The 22356-nt window shown below is 39.7% G+C and overlaps 1 long non-coding RNA gene across 3 annotated transcripts; it reads right to left on the reverse strand.

Moving 5' to 3' along the window:
- Positions 1-668: 668 nt before the first annotated feature.
- On the reverse strand, positions 669-15029 carry LOC122973201. 3 transcript variants are annotated; one of them, XR_006399912.1, is made up of 4 exons: positions 14674-15029; positions 12573-14562; positions 5921-6005; positions 669-3113 (listed from the first exon to the last, which is right to left on the reverse strand). It is a non-coding gene; the product is annotated as an uncharacterized LOC122973201 (long non-coding RNA). The 3 variants fall into 3 exon arrangements; XR_006399913.1 differs by having other exon boundaries at positions 669-2802; positions 2894-3113; positions 12573-15029; XR_006399911.1 differs by having other exon boundaries at positions 12573-15029.
- Positions 15030-22356: the final 7327 nt, after the last annotated feature.

A 22356-nucleotide genomic window follows, 5' to 3' on the forward strand; every position in this document is an offset into this window, starting at 1 on the left:
ACCGAAATAGTGAATAGTATTTTGGTGAACAAAGTCAGTCAATCCACCCTCTGAATAATCATGCTGCTCTGTCGTGGCGCACATTTAGCTACATATGCTAGGTGAGCATGAACAACAGTGAATGAATGGCTGTATTGAAAAAGCCAGAGTTTGGGAATGACTACTGTATTTACGGAGGAGAGTGAGTCTGTTGTATTACAGCAGAGAGTGACATGGACAGAGTGCGTGTATGTGTGTGACTGTGTATGTGAACCATTACAGTCTGGTATATATAAGTAAACAATGCCTTTTTTGCTAACCTCACAATAGAAGAGAATCACACCTGTTAGCATTTTAATTGCACACATCAAATATGGTGACAGTTGTAGACAAAGAATGCTTAGAGGATGAAAATGAACTAAAATTTCACATACAACTAGACTAAAATGTTTATAATATACTATATATAACTACATTGTTTGTAACCCTAACCTTGCACTCCTATCCACTGTGGTGTTCAGTCTCTTGGAAAGAAAGATATGAATTTGACAAGTGAGAAAAGTAGGAATTATTAAAATTGGTAATTCATAGCAATTAAATGTTTCATAGCAGTTGATTTCACTCTTTAATTATGTATTGATAATTTGAAAAATATACTCTTACAAACTGAGAAGTTGGAATGACAAAGATTTATTTTGTCAGTATGGGTATATAAAAGCAATATAATATTATATTTTAGCACTCTAGATTGGTGTGATGTCAAGGACACTTGTTACTGTGACACAGGTAGACAAACTAAAAGGAGTTGTGATATAAAGAATCAAAACCTTTGATTATGACCATGGATTATTAGTGACAGCACATGGGACAGTTTGTTCAAGGCAGATGCTAATAACCAAACTGTGTGTGTCTCCATGTCCCCTCTTGGACACAGACAAATGAGAAGTGACCCTTAATTGTGTTGTTCTGTTAGGGTGGCACGTTGTCAGCGAAGACAGACAGAGAGAAGGAGGGGCTTTTCTGTTTATTCACAAAACCAATCAAAACCGACTGATTGGAAAAAATCAGTTTGTTATTAGAATGCATGTGATGTCAACACACGGATGGTGCAAAATGTTACAAATGTACCATATATATAAAACAAACATATCATGACAAATGCTCAAAGTTCACTAGTCACAGATAAGAATTCTTCTTTATGTTCAACAATAAAAGGTTAGTAGGTTTACCCTGTGTTGTCCAGAGGGCTGAATTAGCTTTCAAACTGTCTCACTGTGTTGGTGCTGTAATTGCACCGCTCTGCTAAGTGTTGCCCCATGGCTACACAATTCCACGCCTCCATTTCCTCCAATCATGACAGCTGTATCTCAGCTCTGATTGGGCGGTTGCTGCGAGGAGTTCCTGACCTTTCAGATGGAGCCCATGTGGCCCGATTCGGTTGGCTGGTTTACATTCTGTCAAACATGAGTCTGTGAGGCACAGAAAACTGCATCCCTTCCAGAAAATGTCAAACAGCAGTGGCAGGTCTTTGCTGGCACTGTACTGTGATATTATTTTGAAGAATCTTGGCAGAGGTTGACATGTCTTTCGGTTCACAGGAAGAACTCTGATTTGCATTCAGAGTGCTTGTTCAAATAAACAACACTCAATGTGGTTCATAAAGATCAGACATTTTGTAGAAGTTAGAGAACAAAGCATAGTTGTTGCATCAAAAGAAAAGTAAGAACATTAGGGCCAGAAAGAGTCTGTATCTTTGAAGCTATGCTAAGTCTCGACAGAGGGAGGAGGTGTTGCACAGGACACTCCAATGCCAGCAAAATCTCCAATTAGAAAGTTAATTACTCTTGTATTAATACTTTATTTGTGATTCATGGAGCTGACTACAGGCTTGACATTGCATTTCATTACTTTTGATTTGTGGAGATGAGAGTCTCAGACTGCCACTGACGTGGCAGAAACCAGCCTAGTAGAAAAGTTGTAAGCGTATACAACTATCACACAAACTGCAGTTCAGACAGTGCTTACCAAAGAAGAATGTAATTCTATTTATCTCTTTGTATGGTTGTAGGCGACAAATATTACATACCCATTGTACATGGGTGGATTTCCTATACAGGAGCTCTTTTAAGATATTACATTGCTGTGCAGTAGCAACATCACTGTACCTTTGAAAATAGAGTATTTTTAGCCACATTAAAAGGCCAGTTGGTCGGCCCACCACTTTGGTTCAGACTGAAATATCTCAACAGCTAGTAGATGGATTGCAATGAACAGACACTCATTGTCACCGGAGGATACATCCTACTGACTTCAGTGAACTATCGGAGTGCTCCTTTTTTAAAATTTCGATCTAAACAATAACATTGTAGTGAGCGCTATGAGTGTCTAGTTATGTTTACATTGTTCAAAATCAAGTTCTCAGGGAAAATATTCTGGTATCAGCCGAATGGATACACTTTTTAATCTTCTAGATAAGTGCACAGGCAAGTATGTGGACAGTGGTGCCCCTCTGTACAGAAAATGGAATATATTACAAGCTTGAAGTTCCTTTCCACTGTAATAAGGGAAGCTCCCTCTCCACATGACTTGTGTATTAACATCTCAAACACCGTGGCATGTGCTTGTGCGGTTATTGAAGCTCCAGTCTGTCAGCTGCTAACCACCAATGCCCACCTGTTTAGGTATTACAGGCCATCAACACACACACACACACTCACACAAACAAACACACAACATACCCAGGTGCATTGTACAATGGATTAAAGCACTGGGGGATGGCATTCCATAACCCTGCATGAGGATCCTTGTTACATCTCCCGTTGGCTGCCATCCAAAAAATGTTAAGCAATGAAAACCATTAATTAAGTGACATAATTAGCATACTTGGTGCTAAAGTGACATTTCCCATCCCTACCTGTGGCGCAAGGGTCTGGGCTCTATCCTCCACCAGAAGTGTCATGTTGATCCCTTTCCTGCCTCCACTAATGTCAGCATTAATAACTCGACATGATGTCATCTCCTTAACTTATGTCCAACAGGAGGTGTTGGGAACCGCTTGTGTCCGTTGTTATGCCGATTAATCTGCCCGGAGTCACAGTGCTGAGGGTGGGTCCGAGCTGAATGGGGGGTCCTGTCTGATGAGAGACACGGTGATATTTGCTTTTGTATTGCGGAGGAGAAAGGGCAGGGGCAGTCAAGGGTAACTATGGTAAATCTTCCAGCGCACGCCTTGTGAGGTAAAGCAGAGCGCTGCATACACAGACTCTGTTTGGCTTCTCTGTTTGGTAGGCGGGCGGTTAATGGGGTTGGCTATGTGTTTTTAGTCTGTGCCTTTGTGTGCCTGTGAATACCTTCCTGTGTCTGCATGCACGGACAGCTTTGCTTGTTTGTGTTTATGTTTGCCTTGGCCATGTTATCTTGTCTGCAGGATAAACTAGGTGTGTTTTTCTTGTAAACACCATTTCAGCTTTTCTTATTACTGATGTGCATCAGTTGAATCAGGGCTGTTAGATGCGCATCAACTGTCTGTTGGCCAAAACACAAGACAGGGATTTTGATAAGTGGGTAAAAGTTTAGAAATAGGTCAAATGTTTAATTGGGTTTGTTCTAAAACAAGTACATTGTATTGTTAAATTGTAAAATCTATCTATCTATCTATCTATCCATGGGATTAAATGATGTAGGATGACACATTTCAGAGGAAAATCACAGAAAAAGAATACTAAGTATTTGAAAATGATACATTTTCATATTGCAATGGCAGCTTAAGATGACACCCTTTATTTTAAACTGCTTGCTGATATGTTCGTCTGTCTATGTTTGTCTTTGTGGTGAAATGATGTGTTTTTCAGGGAAAACTCTTTCATGTGTGGTTTTGTTGTTTTACAGCTTTTTTGGACTCTTTTTTATCATCGGTGCCAATGACCCTGGGATCTCTTTTTCTGTATTTCTTTGTAGCAACTTGAATCATCGCATAAAATTCTACTGTATATAATATATGCTTAGTGACTTATGGGAGACAGCGTCTGTCCTTATTTCACACCAATATTTTCAGAGCTTGTTCTCGGTCACTGTAGCTGTCTTTTCCAGGAAGATCCCATGTCAGAAGAATCGTCAAGGACACTTTCTACTCATCTTATTCAGCTCTGGCATTTCTCAAGAGCCCTTGAGACATGCGTTCAGAGTGCTTCTGCCAAAAGCCTGCAACACATTTTTCGCATATTCTCACAGTTTTACTGGGCTGCCTGTCCTGTAATTACAGTAGGTTGATGTTCACTCTGTGCTGGTAGTGCTAGTATATTGCCAAGTATAACATTAACCACTTGGACACACTACAGTATATGGAGTGTGAGGTATAAAATAGCAAAACATATAGACCAGCCTGACAAAAGCTACATTATGTGTGAAAAGAGCAGGCACCAGCTACCGTCTCATTAGGGCCTATGATAAGCATTTTTAGCAATCATGGTGTTTTGATTAGCAATAAAAACACTACTGTGCCCAAGAACAGCTTGACAGAGCTGCTAGCATGGCTGTAGACTCTTAAAAAAACTCTGAAAACATGTTTAAAATATTAAATAATAAAATAAATAAATAAAGTTTTCTTTGCATGTATTTTGTTATTTTGACTAAAGCCTTTCTCAATGTCTCCTAGGCTTCCCAAAATACAGACAAACTTCAGGTAGCCTTGGTAAGTATTTTGTGGATCTTATAATAAGGACATAACATTCTTTAGACTACAACATGGTAATAAACTTGAAAATCAGCCAAATAATCATACACAGTGAAGGTAAATGATTTGATAGAAAACAGCAAAAGACTGTCTGTACTCATGATAAGGCTGCATACTCACGTATGTTTGTTGATTGATTGATTAAACCACTGCCCTGACCTCCATTGAACCTGCTTGAACCTGTCTAAATCATGCTGAATTTTAATGGGCATTTCCATGCAAGGGCACTGTAATACCATACAGCTAGCAATTGACAGCTTTTGAGCTTAGGGAGTTTTATTAGGTCTAAACACAAGAGGCGAATCTGAATATGCATGTATTAACCTGTCATGAGAGTCAGCTTCTGTGTCAGCCAATAGAAAAAAAAAAAAAAAAAAGTCTTGTCATGTTAATCTGTCGCTGACTGTCCCCAGTCAAACAAGCCGCTTCTGACATTTGCCTTTGTCCAATTATTTGCATGTGTGGCGCCGACTCCTAAAAGCAAGATATAGAAGCAGAGGAATGATGGCCTTTGCTTCCCTTCTTTTTATGTCCTTTGGCTCCCAGTAGGTCAGGTGTCATGGGCTGCAAAAATATATTTCATGCAGCTGCACATTTTCTTCGTGATTTGAATGAGGAAGAAACAACAGCAATAACTCTGGGACACATTAAGATTTTCTATTTTTTCTGAGCTGCAGTTATTCTCTTATGCTAGTACCTTCATTATTAGCCACCGGGGATCTCGACTGTATCTTTATTGGTTGGCATAAATACTAATCAAATCATTATGATACAACAGGGCCCCTTTCATGCATCTTTTCTTAAGCCTCTTTATACCCACGGAGGCAATTAATGTGACAACATATTGGTTCTGATCAAACTACTGATCCCTAAATGGGATGTGTGTTTGCACTAAGGGTATGAATGTGCTTGTTTGTATATATTAGAGAGAGCTATGTGTGTGTGAGAGAGAGAGATGAGTTGCTTTGCATGTTGGCTCTGCTAGTCAGGAATTGATCGGTTGCATGCATTAGCAGATTGCCTATTGATGAGGGGGAAGATTTATAATGCTCTGATTTATGGTAGCAATCTACGAGTATAAATAAATGAATATGTGCCTGCCCTGGTTGGTGATGGCAGTAAAGCCTTGATTTGCAAGCTCATCTGCAATCGCAAATGTCACATTTAGTATGCCCTCATCACCAGGCACTACTGACGGATAATACATACAGTGAAGTCAGATGTCAGGCACGCTGAAAGGACAACAAGTCTCTCGGTGCTCATCATTCACGTTGACACAACAGTATGCAGTAACCTGTACAAATAAAGCGGGGAGAAAATGCATTTCAAAATGGATTCTACCCTTTCTTTTATATTGCGATTCATAATTTGACCTCAACTTCAATGAAAATATAGTGATGTCAGTCATGAATATGACAATCATGAATCATGAATGCTTGTATTGTAAGTGTAACTTTATTTAGCACACTTATTAAAAGTGTACTTTGTTTAAGTACACATCTAAATGTTGGGTATAGTTTATCAAAAATATATTAAATGATTGAATGGGTTAAAAATGGGATTAATGTACTACATAAATGTTTTTGTACCACATTACCATTTATGAAAAGTGCTATTTTCAGTATTTTACAAGTGTTATGTAAAGTATACATTCTTAGTGTTTTTAGTGTTAATACCATTGTTAGTGTAATATGTAAGTTATGCCTGCATTAATGTAGAATTTTGATACAGACCAACTAACAAATCAACAAATCATAAAGCTGCATGACAAAAATGACTAAGCTGGGATAAAGAGGGATATTCAGACTGACCTCTCCGTGTATAAAAATAATATTGCTCTTTGGGATTTGCAGAAAATTGGGGGCAACACAATTATAGTGTGCCTATTTTAAGATTAATTAATGGTTCTGAGGTTATTGAAAGTCCAGTTCACATGTTTTTCAGGCATTACTGCATTAACATATATTCATTTTTCATGTAATGTAATGGTAGTATAGTATAGTAGAAGTATAATTAATAAAACTGGTAAAGAAAAATTAATGTGTTCACAACTATCAATTTTACCCCTAACAGTCTCGTCACATCTTATTGATGATCTGAGCCACAGTTCTATGTTTTGATTAGAATGCAGAAAGAGCATTAGTGGGAAAAGGTGGGTCTATGTACTAATACACAGAGAACAAACAACTCTAGTTGAGATAGATTTTTCATAAAGCTGCATCTGAAACATCCCCGGGATGTCATCTTTTCCTACATGCAGGATTTGCACTGAATACACTGCAAAGCATGACAAAGAATACAAATTTATAACTGTTTGACATTTGTGTGGGTATATTAAAGCTGCCTGTTGCTAGTTGTCACAATTAAATCTTGGTACACATAATGGATAAAACCTGATAAGGTATCTGCTACCTGAAGATGAATGAAGGAATTCAAGGAAATTAAATGGCATACCTTTATACAGCTTTTAAGTAGATGTCAACGGCAAAGTACATTTATCAATGCTTCATTACAGTCTTTTTATCATATCAGTTTAATGTGTCTATTGGTTGCAGAACGAATAATTAAATGATTTCAGTTGGGTCAAGGTATTGACCCTTTATTAGTTTATCTATATAGCACATTTCATACACAGAGGCTTCACATAATATAATGAAAACATTGGATAAACATTAAAATGATAGAAAACATTTTAAAATAAAGAAAAAACAGCAATACAAATATCATACTTCTTTTCACTCTGTTCTTTGTATATTTGGATTATATACGTTAAAAGTAACAACTGGGATGTCCTTTTTTTCCAATGCCATTTAGTAGAAGGTGATCTGGTTTGACCCAAGCCCCAATCTGAAGATGACTACAGTATCAGGACCCCCTTGTCTGATAGACTTCTCTATCTGAGTCACTGAGACACTCTACAGATGCCCTTGAATTTAACCTTAACAGTTAAATCATTTACTGGGGGGGAATCCTATGATAGTGTGGCTTGTCTGACCTCCAAACCAAACCCCCCACTTCCTCATTGCCCCCCCCCTCCCGCCAGCCATGCTAAGGGAATCTAATCACAATTGCAGAATGTGATACGAACTTTCTCCTGCAACCAGAATAAAAGCGATATGATTTTATCCAGTGGCTGCGTGATATGAATTCAAACCAGTGCCTGAGTACATTATTTATCTGCTTAGAAGGACCCCTTTGCCCTTGGTGATTTTCACCCATCTCCAATTTTCCTTTTTGGTTTTGATGGGAGGATAGTTACCTGGGGTTAAATGATGGTTAAGTAGCCTGTTCTCTATTTCAGTGGTTCTCAAGCTTTTCTGTGCCCTGGACCCCTTGCATATTTTGAGAAATCAACCCCGTCCCAAAAAAAACCCCAAATAATTTGACGGATACAGAAACTGCATTCAGTTAATTGTAGGGAAAACCTACATTGCTTTATTGTAATACAACGGCTTAAAACAGCATATTTATGCACAATCAACATGAACATGATGTAATCCTCTTTATATTACCTCTTCTTGTTTTCCATCTTGGATTTTTTCTCCAATGGACCAGAGTCTGTTTGACCGTTAGTTGTTTAGTTTGAGCCATTTCTCCATATTGCTAATGCTACGGTGAAAAACTTCTTTTTGTTTGTGTGTTTGTTTGTTTGTTTGTAGCTACATTTCAAGTGCCATATGCTGAACCATGCAAGTCAAAGAGTTTTCCACAACACATTCCTGTGAATGTTTCACAATTAAAGCCCTGTTAAGAATTGAAGGGTTTCTGTCTACTGAAATTCTAGAGGGCTTTTAATTTGAAATGGATACAGGAAGTGTTGAGTTTGTATTAATGGTGTAATGCAATAACTTTGATAGGGCAAACAGGAGCAGATCAAAGCGAGGCTTGGTACTAAAATATGACCATTTATACTTATCAAACAGAGGGAATTAGAAACAAAGGCCTGCCTCTAACACAAGCCTGCTTCAAATAAAGGCCTGTTACCTTTTGTAGTTGAGGTAAATAAAGGTCCTGGTCACTATTTGAGGAAATACAGTATGCCTGTAAACGCCATAGGATCTTTTTGAAAAATATATTTTATTATTTCCTGGACCCCTTGCAATTACACCATGGTCAACTAGGGGTCAGCGGACCCCCAGTTGAGAAACAATGCTCTATCCCAAGGGAAAATTATTTTCTTTTTTGGAATTGCAGTGTCATCAAAATAACTTGAGGTGTTAGTACTAATTTAGAGATTGTTTATTGAAAATAGTAACAGTTAACACTTCTTCTCAACACATGGTGCTGCTTTGGCTTGCCGTTTGTTTGTCGTGTGTCATGTATTGAACAGTGGATTGTTTGTTCAAATATGAAGAACTATGCACATTCAGGACAGAACACAGCAATTCCCACCTAGGCTATTTTTTTCATTGTGTGACTTTGTTAGGTGATGGTGGCAGTCACTGGCGAAGGCTACTGACACCACCACCAAGCTCAACCCAGGAAACAAAGAAGAAGAGCAGGTGCCCTGGTGCAGCTACAGAGACTCAAACATTGCTGTCCGCTGCCTTGCATAATCTTGTCTAATGTCAGATCCCTGGCCAACAAGAAGGATTAATTGGCCCTCATCAGCTCCAGGTGGGACATCTCTGACTGCTCTGTAATGTGCTTAACAGAAACTAGGCTCAACAAGGGACTGCCCGACTCTGTGTTACATCAAATGGGCTTCTCCTTTCACCAAGCAGACCATACTGAGAACTTGCTAAAACGGAGGGGTGGTGGAGTCTGCTTCTATGTGAACAAAAGGTGGTGCACCGACACCAAAACAATCTATCAGTCATACTCGCCAGAGCTAGAGACTCTCAACATCAGATGCAGACCCTCCTACCTACTGACGGACTTTGCCTCAGTCATCCTGGTAGCTGTTTATATCCCCCTGAGGCTGGAGCCATGCTGGCAGCCCGGCTGCTAGCTACACGGATTATGGAGGTAGAAAACGCACACCTGGACTCAGCTGTTCTCATACTGGGGGACTTCAAACTTGTGAACATGAAAAAGTCATTGCTTAGGTTTAAACATCAGATACATGTTGCCACCAGAGGTAAGAAAATGCTTGATCAATGCTATAACACTATCCCTCAGGCGTTCCATGCTGTGATGCAAGCCTTCCGTGGCCTGTCAGACCACAATATGATTTTTGTCATCCCCCAGTACCACCATGAGTTGAAAACCATCAAGCGGACCATTAGGCCTATGAGACAATGGCCCCTCCAGGCTGCTAATATGTTAAGTGACTGTCTGCATTTGACTGATTAGACTATTTTTAGAGATACATGTTGTGATTTACATGAATTTACTGACATGATTGCATCATACATTCATTTCACAGAAAATGCATGTATCCAATCAAAGATGGTGACTGTTTTCAGTAATGATAACAGGAGCTAACTTTATGTGTGAAGAAAAAACAGGCTTTTAAGAGTGGAGACAGAGATCTCTATAAGGTAGCCAGATATGAATTTGAGCAGGCCGTGAGAAAAGTTAAGGCTAAGTATAAAGACGGTCTGCAGGACAAACTACAATCCAAAGACAGCCGAGGGGTCTGGTAAGGTCTCAGATGATTACAGGATACAAGAGCAAACTGACAGCTCAGGATGAGGACCCCATACACCCAGATAAGTTGAATGAATTCTATTGCAGATTTGATTTGCTGTCAGATGAACAATTCGGAGCAGTAGATAGAGACTGCAATTCCTTCTATTGTGGTGAAACAGCACAAGGTTAAAGCCCTGCTCTGCAAACAAAATAGCAGGAAGGGAGCAGGGCCAGACAATGTGTCCACATCCACTTTAAGGTACTACACCACCCTACTCGCCTTTGTTTTCACAGATATTTTTATCTGGTCTATCAGGCTATGCAAAGCCCCTGCATGTTTTCAATCTGCTGTTGTCATCCCTGTACCCAAGAAGTCTAATGTTGTTGGTCTGAATGATTACAGGCCTGTTGCTCTAACTTCTGTTGTTATGAAGGTGTTTGAGTGACTGGTCAATAACCATTTATCCAGTGTTGAGATGGACATGTCTCAGTTTGCCTATCGGGCTAACAGGTCAGCGTTAGTTCAGCATTTAATACCATTGTGCCCCTTAATTATTTGATAAATTCCAGGTATTGGGAATGAATCAGTCTCTAAGCAACTGGATTTTGGATTTTCTGTCTGATAAGAAGCAAGTGGTTATGGTAAGTAACATGTCCTCTAGGCCTCTGACACTCAACACTGGGGCCCCTCAGGATTGTGTTCTCTCACCTCTGCTGTACTCACTATATACCAACCATTGTGTATCCCATTCTGAATCTGTGCACATTATTAAATTTGGAGATGACACAACAGTGGCAGGCATGATAAGGAACAGTGATAAATCAGCCTACATGGCCGAGGCGGGGGCCGTAGTGGAGTGGTGTAAGGAAAACAACCTGGTTTTAAATGTAGCTAAGACAAAAGAAATGATAGTCGACTTCCAGAGGAGTAAAGAAGTTTTCCCTCCATTGATCATTAATGACCAGATAGTGGAGAGGGTTGACACTTTTAAATTCCTTGGCACCACCGTATGCCACACACTGAAGTGGGAGGTTAACATCAGCTACATAAATAATAAGGCCCACCAGAGGCTTCATTTTCTGTGACAGCATAAAAAGTTTGGTGTGATTGCGGAGGCGATGCTGCACTTTTACAGTGGAGAGTGTCCTCGTCTTCTCAGCCATAGTGTGATATGGAAACACAACAGCCCTTGAGAGGGGACAGCTTTAAAGAGTGGTACGCACAGCATCTAAGATCATTGGCTGTGACCTTCCCTCTGTCTCCTCTATATATGCCACACATATCAGACACAAGGCGCAAAAGGTGATCGCCGACTCCTCTCACGCTGCTAACTCCCTCTTCAAACTCATCCCCTCGGGAAGGAGACTCCAGAGTGTTAAGTGTAGGACATCCCACCTCAGGAACAACACACATCATGAGGCTGTTTGATACTTGAACTCTAACGCACAAGCACTTGTAATAGCAGAGCAAGCATTAGCCAACAAGCACTATAAAAGTAGGTAGGCAGCAGCACAAAGCAACAAGCCCTTTAAAACGAATGCAGCAGCACAAAGCTCTTTAGGATTTTTTTTTATGTTAGATAGATTATTTTATTATGCATGTATACTTTAATGTATAAATGTGATAACTGTTTTTGTCATTCTTGCTTTATCTGCTTTACATAATGTGTGTTTTTGTCTGTTTTTAAGAGATGTACTGAGGCAAATTCCTATCAACTGTATTGGCATGGCAATAAAGTACAGAATTGAATTGATCTGAATTCTATCCTCATGTGCCTGCAAAATGCACTGGAGTGCATGGCAATGATAATATTAATTCAAACACATTAATCACCTGATGTCCTCCTGTGTCTCTTTTCTTTCACAAGCTTTAAAAACTGAACGTTTCCAAAAATTACTTAATACTGTAATGGACTGACTAGTACATTTTTTGCTGCAAAGGCATAAGATTTTTTCATCATTTAGTCATTTTTAGACCTAAATGTCAGAGGAAAGAAGGGGGGAACGAAAGTGAAGAATCCCTCTTTTTATGACAATGATAATAGCTACTTGGATGAAGTTCCTATTACATATTCAAAGTGAAAGCAGTAACTTTAAATACATAACTTTTTTGTATCAGCATGAATTAGAGATAACTGATCATTTCTCCGCTTGTCATCTGCTTCCTAACGACATCCTTGAGAGAGAGTCATGGGCAAAGGAAAATCAAGGTATTTGTGTTAGTATGGAGTGAGAAAGTAGAGTGATTTTGCCAGCATATCTGCTGTTTAAATATGCAAACACTCACACACAAACAGCACTGAACAGTGCGCACTCTTGGAGGGACTGGGCCTCCTCCTGGGATCGAGCCTCCTCCTGGACGGAATAAATAAATGTTTCTCCACAGCCTTTGGTCTGCATGCTGAGCAGTCCGTCAAGCTCTCCTTCCTGCTTCCGTGAAGCAAACAAATGCTTGCGCTGATTCACCTGCCACAGTTGCATATTCCCAGAGCACCCTGGGCTTAGTAAAGTATAGAGGAAAAACATACGGCCATGTGATCAAAACCATGTCAGCCATGTCTGAACAAGCGTTGCCCTGCCCTGTATTTTTTCATAAAGCGGCCCCTGGGTTTACCATGCTTTATCCCTCTGGTGGACTTCCCCTCACTGAGAGCCACAAGAGTAATAACTATGCTCATAAATTATTTGGACTCTTGAAATGAGACAGAAAGTATTGCTCCTCCATGAGATCACTTGTTTGCCTCTCTTTTAATTGGGTTGGTGATAATTATCTGTGTCCACTTATATGAATCAATTACAGACACTTAGCATTGTAATCAATTCTATTTTAGTGTTTTGCACTGCGCAATGCATGATTAATTATATAATTAAGCACTTTGCTTGATTTATGTGGGATCTCCTTTTTTATTCTTTGCATTATTTATTTATATTTGCCTGCTTTAAGCACCATGGGTCAACATTAGTTGGAGTGTGTTGCTGGGAAATTTCCAAGAAATTATTTAAAGAGTTGTTCCAGAGACACTCAGCTGTTTCAATTGCATTATTGAGGAATACTATATATTAATCATAGTGTACTGAGCTTTGTTTTTGGCTTTGTAATGACATACAGTACTTCTTTACAGAAAATAGAAAATAGCACCAAGTGGCTTTGATTTCCATATTTGTCTAATATTTCATGTCATCATCATAATTGTCCCTTTTGAATATCAAAGACATAGCCAGCATTTTAGAAATAGTCCAAATTCTGGTCTAAATGCTGTTTTAAAAAAGACATTTTCCACACTGTTACCAATCGAACTCTGGTGAAAAAGTACTGACTCCTGAAGAGTTTGACAAGTTTGACAAGTTTGGAAAGACGAATACGAAACAAGCTGCTGGCTAGCTCAAAGACTGGAGATAAAGACTGCAAAACAGAAAACCTGGTTGCCTACTAACACCTCAAAATCTCTCTTAACAGGTTATATCTAATTTGTTTAATCTTTACAAAATAACAAAGTGTAAAACAGTTATGGTTCTACTGGGAGTTATGTGCCAGACAATTTCTTGGAGCAGTGACTTCCTGGAGTCTCCACAGAAGGAAATCACTGCTTCCGGCCAAGAAATAGTCCAGCACATAACTCCCATAATCCCAAATTATAATTTTTACACTCCAGTAAAGAAGCAAATAAGCGTATTTCCCAAAATGACAAACTATTGCCAAAAAACAACACAGACATGACCTGAGTGTCAATAATCTTTAACTAAAGCCCTGTTGAATATCACTTTTCTTCTCTTCTTCTTAAATATAAGGGTATTTTTTTTGATTAAAGAACATTAAAAAAATGTTATTACTACTTTTGCTATATTAAATGTGCATGTGCATTATATGTGTATGTGCATGTATGGAAATATGAACTGTGAGATACCAAGTTATATTTAGTTGCATGTAACTAACATATAGTGGTGCACATCAATAAGCATAGCAATAAGCGAGTGACTAACTCTGTTGCAGTTTCTCCAACACTTCTAATTGCACATTGATTAAAGCAAGTTACCAATCACACTTAATATGACACTTTTCACTGTTCTAATATAGTTTGGTAAGGAGGAGCAGATGGGCTTAAGTCGCTTATAAATCTCAAAATAGACCTCTGAATCTCAAAAAGGGACATCCGTTGTCATTGTGTTGTCAACAGCATTACAGTATGTGTTATCTGGATCAGTGGGAGGATAAAGCAAGAAGTCCTAACTCTGTAGAGTGCTTGTGCACACATTTATGTCAGGCACATGAAGAACAGCTAAAGAGAAAAGAGAATAATGAAAAGAAATTACTATAAAGAAAATATTATGGCAAGAGGGCACGACAGAAATTGGAGGAAAGGGTAAAAAAAGAAAAATCAATACATAACTGTAATTTGGCTGCCGGGCAAAATTCACAAGTTGCAAATTGCCGCTGCCTGTGTTTCAGAGCTTTGTGCTTCACTTAGCTTTCAGCATCTTCTCCCTTGGCTGCTTTCTCAGGTAGTCCAGCCCTCATTTGAGCTCCAATCCTCTTTAGATAGATATTGACCCATGCATCCATCCATGCTGAAGCCTAGATGATCCCTCACACCAATCACATGTGCAGGAGTGACTAAAGAAAGAAAGGGAGGGATGAGGAGAAGGAGGCGGAAGAAAATGAAAGGAAGCTGAGCAACAAAAAAGGAAAATGAAGTATGAAAACCAAGAGCAAAGTAGGAGACAAATGAATTAATAATGCTTGTGCACTGCAGTTAATCTGTTTTCATGATTCATCACATTCTGCCATTCCAGGAAACATAAAAATGGCCACCTGACCCTAACTGCTTCTGTGTATATTTTTGGCGCTGCAGGCTTCAAGGCAATACCCATACTATTGATTGTGTTACACTTAGAGCTATTGATCGGGGTTCAAAGTTAAGGGGTGAGATGGACGGAGTGGGAGAGAGGTTGAGGGACTATGTTGAGGGTTGCTCGCTCACTTGGCTTTGCGGTCATTGCGCCATTTAAGGGGGAGGATCAGTTTCACAGAGACAGATCACAGACGACTTCATTTCCGATACGGAAAGGGGAGGAAATTGATTGGCCAACAAATTGTGGACAATGTAAAAAGTTATTCACACTGTCTCAAATGTTTCCTGTGACTGTACAGTATATGGTTTAAATGTTTTATTGGTTCTATAACTTTGTTATTTTCAAAACTTGGCAGTGGCCGCTACAGGCCTACAATTAATGATCCTTGTGACTTGCAAAAACCCCATCCAAAAGATGCCAACAAATACTAAATATATATTGTTGCCAGAATGGACTATCCAGTCTAACTCTCCAAACAGACAACTGGCCAAGTATTGTATTTGGTTTCCTTCCATTCCCCCTTCCTCTCTTCCTGTGTTGTCTCTTTTGGCTTCTATCTATACAAGCTACCATTAGCGCCTGGACTAATGAGCTACACGCTAATAATAGCAAACTGCAGTAAAGTAGGTCTGCTTGGTTCATTCTACAACATTTTTTTAAAAAAGATACTCAAATTTGCATTTATAAAATTTATTTTTTTGAAAGGGGCAGTCTCACATGTTGCTTAATGGTTATGGCAAAAATCTAATTAGTCATATGCAAATTGCAAAATGTTCCACAATAACATCCCCCGATGACCTCCTGATGATGCATGTCAGATGCAGGAAAGTGGAGCCAGTAGCTAACAGCTATTGAACTGGCTCATTAGCCATTAACAAGCCAGCAGTGGTAGAATATTTTTGGATTATCTTAATGAAACACTCATTGGACTTGTGGTTTAACCCTGCTGGTTTAGTTGGGGGTGAGGCTACACTGAGGGGGTTGTCTTCTGATGAATCTCCGACCCACTATACACTAAGATATGTGTCCTTTTCTGACAGAGAGTACTACATGTTTTGAATGGTACTTTAGCATCTGTATACCACTGGAGTCACCAAATCCACCAAAAAGATCCTTTTCAGTATTAACACTTTTACCATAACAATAAGACACTTCATTTTAGGTTTTTGCTGTATTCTTTCAATTTGTGTATTATGTTCCAACCAATTAACAAACATCCACCCCAACTTGAGTATTTCATATCATGAGATGTACAGAAAAAAAGAATTGTCTGGAGATGAATTTGAGTATTATTTACACCATTATGCAAAACAAGTAACCTGACCAACAGCCAATTTTTGCTCCTTGCCAACCCTGCAGGCACAGCATCTGTAGGCTGTAAGATTCCAATGGTGTATTTGAATAAATTACTAAGCAGTTGCACTCATGAAAGTGAGCAGTCTATCCAGCATTCAGTACAACTTCCAAGTTAAAGCTATAATATGCAACTCTTTCACATTAAAATGTCTAAAAACAACCTGACCTATGTTATATATTTTTATGAGTTGTGTACTTACATTACCCCAAAAGTGTCCAACAATTTTCAAACCCAGAGAAATCCATAATTTTAATCAAGGTAACAATCCATTTCATTTGGTCGTCTGCCAATGGCATCATACCCCCTCTACCAAACAGTACACGTGCATATATTGGCGTTGTGGTTGTCCACCGCAATGGCGTCTACCAAAGAGTATACGCATACAAGATAATATATCGGCTTTGTGGTTGTCCTGGATCTTAATCTGGATCTTAAGTTATCAGAAAAACAAGCTCAGCTAACGTTAGCAGCAGCTCAGCTAGCAGCCCCTACTGGATGTGCTGTGCCTGCCAAACAGTGTTGGAGAAACACTGATTTTTTACGTGATACTGCTTTATTCAGTGTTTTTACCTGTTTTAATCACCAGGTTTGTTTGTTCTGGAGAGGAGGAGATTGCTGTGGATAATTCGGCTCCGAGTAAAAACATCCCCAACGATAAACACTGAAGTAATCCCAACCCGGAGAAGCTGGTTGTTTAACAATAAATCTCCCATGATCCCATCCTACTTCACAACTTCATTAAACTCCATCTTTTGTTATTATTTTGATCGAGAGACCCCTAGCGGCAGAAGTTCCATATTGTGCATTTAAGTCGACTTTGAGTTACTAGTATATCAGTGAAGTCAGCAGTACTGAATAGTGTAATAGGGAAAACATTGAGGAGAAAACATGACACTACTCACAATGCTAAAAATAAGCTGCATTTTGTCACAGCAATGAATGAATTCCACCATACTTCCATTGTGATAGCTGGAAGTGTTACTTGGTAATGCCCAAACGACATGACAGTGTGGAGAAGAGTACTGCATCTTGCAAGGAGAGACTGCCCCTGATCAGAAAAACAGCAGTGTTATCATTAGTTCAGTTGCCTAAAACCACCCATATTTACATTTCTTCAAATGTAGTTATCCAAGAGGAAAATATGATTGGGCCAATTTGTACCTGTGTAATTAGTGTAATTTTTGCCTGTGGTTCACTGGCCTCATGTGGTGTTAAAATTTGTATTATGTATCATTCACAGAAATTGTTAAAGGTCTTTGTATGTGCCAGGTCCTCACCTCGACTGCATTGCCTCTGCAGTAACGTCCAAGCCAGCACATCTGACCTTGAACATGGCACGACCATTGTTTAATTAAATTAAATCTCTCTGATACCTCTTCCAGCTCTTGAAAATTAGAGATAACTGCATAAAATTGGGGAGGGGGGGGAGATCTTTTCTCATGCAGAGTCTGTCAGACTGCTTGGATTCTTTTCTCTTTTGCCTCTGTTGTCTGTGTTCTGCCTCTTTATTTGTTATCTCTCATAACCCTCTGTGACTGAACATCCGTAAAAGGTTGAAAAGAAAGAAAGCTGTCAACAGTAAATGTTATGTAATGCTGCTGTTGATTTATTGACTAAAACCATGGAAGCTGAGTCAAATTCATGAACTATTAATCTAATGGTAATACTTAAACAAATTGTAGAGGTGTTTGACTAATATTGCATGATAGTTACCTGTAAAATTGGTCCTTTTGGACTTCTAATGAGTCAGTAACTGAATAAGCTGATACAATGTGTGTGTGTGTGAAAATAAATATGTGCAATTTCAGATGACCTGACAGCTACCATGATGGAGGAGGAGGTGGAGGAGGAGCCCTTGGTCAACAGTCGGAGGCTCCTTGTCCATGTGCATGCGTGTTGGGTCGAGTGTGGGTTGAGTGTGTTTCTGGCAACGATGCCAGCCTGTGGCAAGGCTGCTAAAGCTGTTAATTATTGATGAACTCACATGTAAGTCAATAATGCAAACATGCAGACAACCACAGAGGATTGTGGTAGACAAACACATGAACAAACAATGATAGAAATAAACACGGAGGCACACACTTGGTTTGATTTTACTCTCTGAGCGATTTCTGTTACGAGTCTCCAGTGTGCCAAAACATGTTTATTTGTGATTTATTGTAATGGTTACCTCAGGGGTTTATGGCTGTTTATGTCTGTGCAATTCAAGAATGAAGTCATCAATAGTGCATTACTGACATTACAATTAAAATTAGGCATCTGAGGCACACACTCACAGAAATGCATCAACAGATGCAGATCATCATCATCGGGATGGTTGAAAAGTGAGTCAGCCTCCCTTCAGTCCCAACCATAGTGCGGATTCTTTAAAGCAGTTGTGAGGGGCAGCTCATTTACGTCATACAAAGAGCAAGAGGGATGAACAAATACATCTATGGGGCTCTGCAGCCGAGCCGCATGCAACTTGACAAAGCAGTCTCCACTAGCACACACAGATACAGGGACACACACACAAGCACACTACTGTTCTCGATTGCATGCTCTGAACTGCCATCCGTAAATTAAGTAAATTACAAATGATTGCATGCTCTTTCCTGGCATACCACTACCGAGAGTGCAATCAAGTCAACAATTCCCCAATCTTGTCTGTACGCCAAAAACCAGGAAGGTAAAACAAGGCTGGGATTCTCATGGCGACACTTGTGCTTTTCAGTGCGGTTGTGTTGAACAAAAGTCTAGGGGGATCATCTTACTTGCCAGGGAGTAATGTAGAGAGACAAGGCTATAGGGTGCAAGGATGAGTCTTTCCCTGTTTATTTATTGCTGTTTACAGTATGTGTTCCTCTTGTGACTTTGGATTTATGCCTCCGGTAAAGCCCACAATGTCAATCAAAGTCAGTTTAAACAGTCAGCAGGCAGACTGTCGCAATGGCTCTCCTCTTTCTTCCGCTTGCAGTCTCTCTGGGTTAGGAATTCTTTGGACGTACAGCAAATAACATACATAGAAAAAAAAAAGCACAGCACACATCTCGACCCAACGCTTCTTCATGCTGTCGTTCGAAACAACAACGTTGTATCAATTCCCCCGTTATCTCACCGTGTCACTTCCTCCGCAACAGCATTTGCAAGGGGGATCCTGCATGACCACACACACACACGGGTGAAAGCATGAAGCGCCAACACATTTTTTCTCGACTTATCGCTGCCTGTTTAACTCGTGCACTGTGCTGTTATTTACAGGCTTCCACATTTATCCCCACGCAGTGTGACACATCCCAAGTCCCTCCCCTCCCACCCTCCCGCTGATTTCGCTCCTGTCCCTTCTTATCTGGCTTCTATCCAAAGGCATCGGTTGGGGACAGGATTATATTGAGAGTTGTTATTAACTGCATCTCCTACTTCCTCCTCTGCACCTCCACGGCGCCTCTTGCACTGTCTGCTGGGCGCCTTTCTTGTAAGATCCTGGAAGCTTATAAGGAGCAACCGCTACTGTGAGATACAGGCTCTAATGATCATTATAAACAGTCATATCAGAAATCTGTTTTTGCAAACCCTGCGCGCAATTCTTTCTCGCCTCAGTCCAGCATCATTACTGTGAATCATAAAAAAACAAATCTGATTTCATTTTTTTTTTATTTTTATCTGATCAAATGGTTCGTTAACTACCATGACTCAACCAGGAATTGATTTTGAAAGGGGTCCAAAGGGGTTCAAGTTATTAAACAATATAATAATAATAATAAAAGAAAAGAAATAGGAATAGTAGAATAGAAATAGGAAGTTGTTGATTTTCTCATTCTTATTTTTGCATTAGCAGCAGGCAGTGACCCAGCATCCTCCTCAGTCACAGTCTGCAGTCACTACTACTGTTTTGTTAGTTATCTGAAGGCTGTTGATGTTGTCCAGCAGTTTTTCTCTTTTTTTTCTGATAGCCCAGAAAATCGTTTTTTTTTTTTTGGTTTTTTTTGGTACATCCATAATCAAGGCTTTAGATATGGTGGCAAAAGTTAAACAGGCCCAAGAAAATCAACCAGTGACCCCGCTGTCATGGCAATACCTCACTCTGATTCGCTGTCTTACATTTTAAGCATTACTACAAAAAAATTAGCAATGTGTTAAAAAGTTGGGGTGTCCAACAAAGACAATGGTAAAACAGTAGCATGCTTATTCATGACCATCCATTCACTGCACAGGAAAAAAACAACATAATTGTGCTTTGGCTGTCAAATGCATTGTACTGCACTTAATTTAATCCATATAATACATATATTCACATGTATTTGGAGTGTTAAAGCGACACAATGTAACTTTCGCTGAACACCTGCCCTTGCAGCTTCAAGTGGTGATTACAGGATAATGGTAATTGCTAAAATGTAGTGTAACAGTAGCACTAACTAATAACTAATACTTAATATAATTACACTTTAATGACATGGACTGTACTGTATTTTATTTTTACTGATTGAAGCCAGTCCGGCCAGCTACACCAGCACATGAAACACTGTTATGCAGTATTGCATACATGCCAATAATTTTCATGTAATATACACTGAATGTAATATACAGTATGAGGATAGACAGACAGATTTCAACACTGATCTTTCCTACCCTGTACAGTAACAGCATTTCATCATAGAAAAGCAATAAACTAACAGTTATATATTTATTTAAAGATCAATCAGTCAAATTTTGACAACAGCGGAGGGGAAGTGTATTTCCAGGTAATATTGCTCGGTGAAGATAGCGGAAATGAAAGGCAGAGGGGAATAAATACAATCAAAAAGCAATAACCTGACCCTCTAATGGAGCCTGAGAGGGCACCAAAATAAATACAGACATATGTGTGTTTCCACTGACAGCTAGACAAATTAATAACACATGATACAGACACCTCTGGTTAACTCCCTCACTGTGGATTTCACCACATCAGGTGAGTGATACTGTATGTGATATATGGAAGCCAGATTTGCATATTGTTCCATCGGTCTTCAACATGTGATGGTACGGCATGCAGATTAAGCTTCTACAGCTTTCTGATGTTCCTTGGAGAGTGACAGAAAAATAGGATATAGGCGCTGTGGAAAATTGATTTCACATGTATTCATTAGATTTGAATTCCACATTTATCCCATTTTCATGACTCTTTCTTCCATGTATGTTGAGTGTTTTGTTCTCTCTCTCTCTGCATGTCGCAGGAAAAAAAAGTGAGAAAAGATGGAAACAAACTTGAGAAATGAGTGAGAAAAGAGCAAAACAAGATTTTTTTTTTGCACCTGTACTAGACTCTATTCTCATTGTGAACCAGCACCACTGTCTTTTCACTTGCACCTTGAGTGTGTGTGTGTGTGTGTGTGTGTGTGTGTGTGTGTGTCTCTGGAAGCTTTGTCCTAACAGATGGAGATAGAGAGAGAGTGAAAGAGAGAGACAGACAGAAAGAGATGGAGGGAAGGTGGGGAGAGAGAGGCCTGCTGGGTTAATTCTCCTCAACCGATCCTGTTCCTGTTCTGTCAGGGAACGCTTCGTCTATCCAAACCTCTCTCCCTGGACTTCGCACCTGCTCCTAGGCATGGCAATGAGCCTCCACACACACACACACACACACATAGGATGACAGAGACGGAAAAGAAGGAAGGAGAGGGAGAGGTGGATATAGAACAAGAGAAGGCGAGAGGGGAGGACAGAAAGAGATGCGGAGAAGAATCAGTGAGCTGGGGAATGTGGGACGGAAAAACTTGCGAGAGACGGCGGAGTGAGTCGAGAGAGGTGTCAGAAAGGGAGCAACATAGAGGGAGAGAGAGAGACAGAGGTGATCTGGGAAGAAAATGAGTGATACCAAGGTTGGTTGAGGGAGAAACCCAAACAG

This window comes from Thunnus albacares, chromosome 22 (assembly GCF_914725855.1).
Source record: "Thunnus albacares chromosome 22, fThuAlb1.1, whole genome shotgun sequence".
Classification (NCBI taxonomy): domain Eukaryota; kingdom Metazoa; phylum Chordata; class Actinopteri; order Scombriformes; family Scombridae; genus Thunnus; species Thunnus albacares.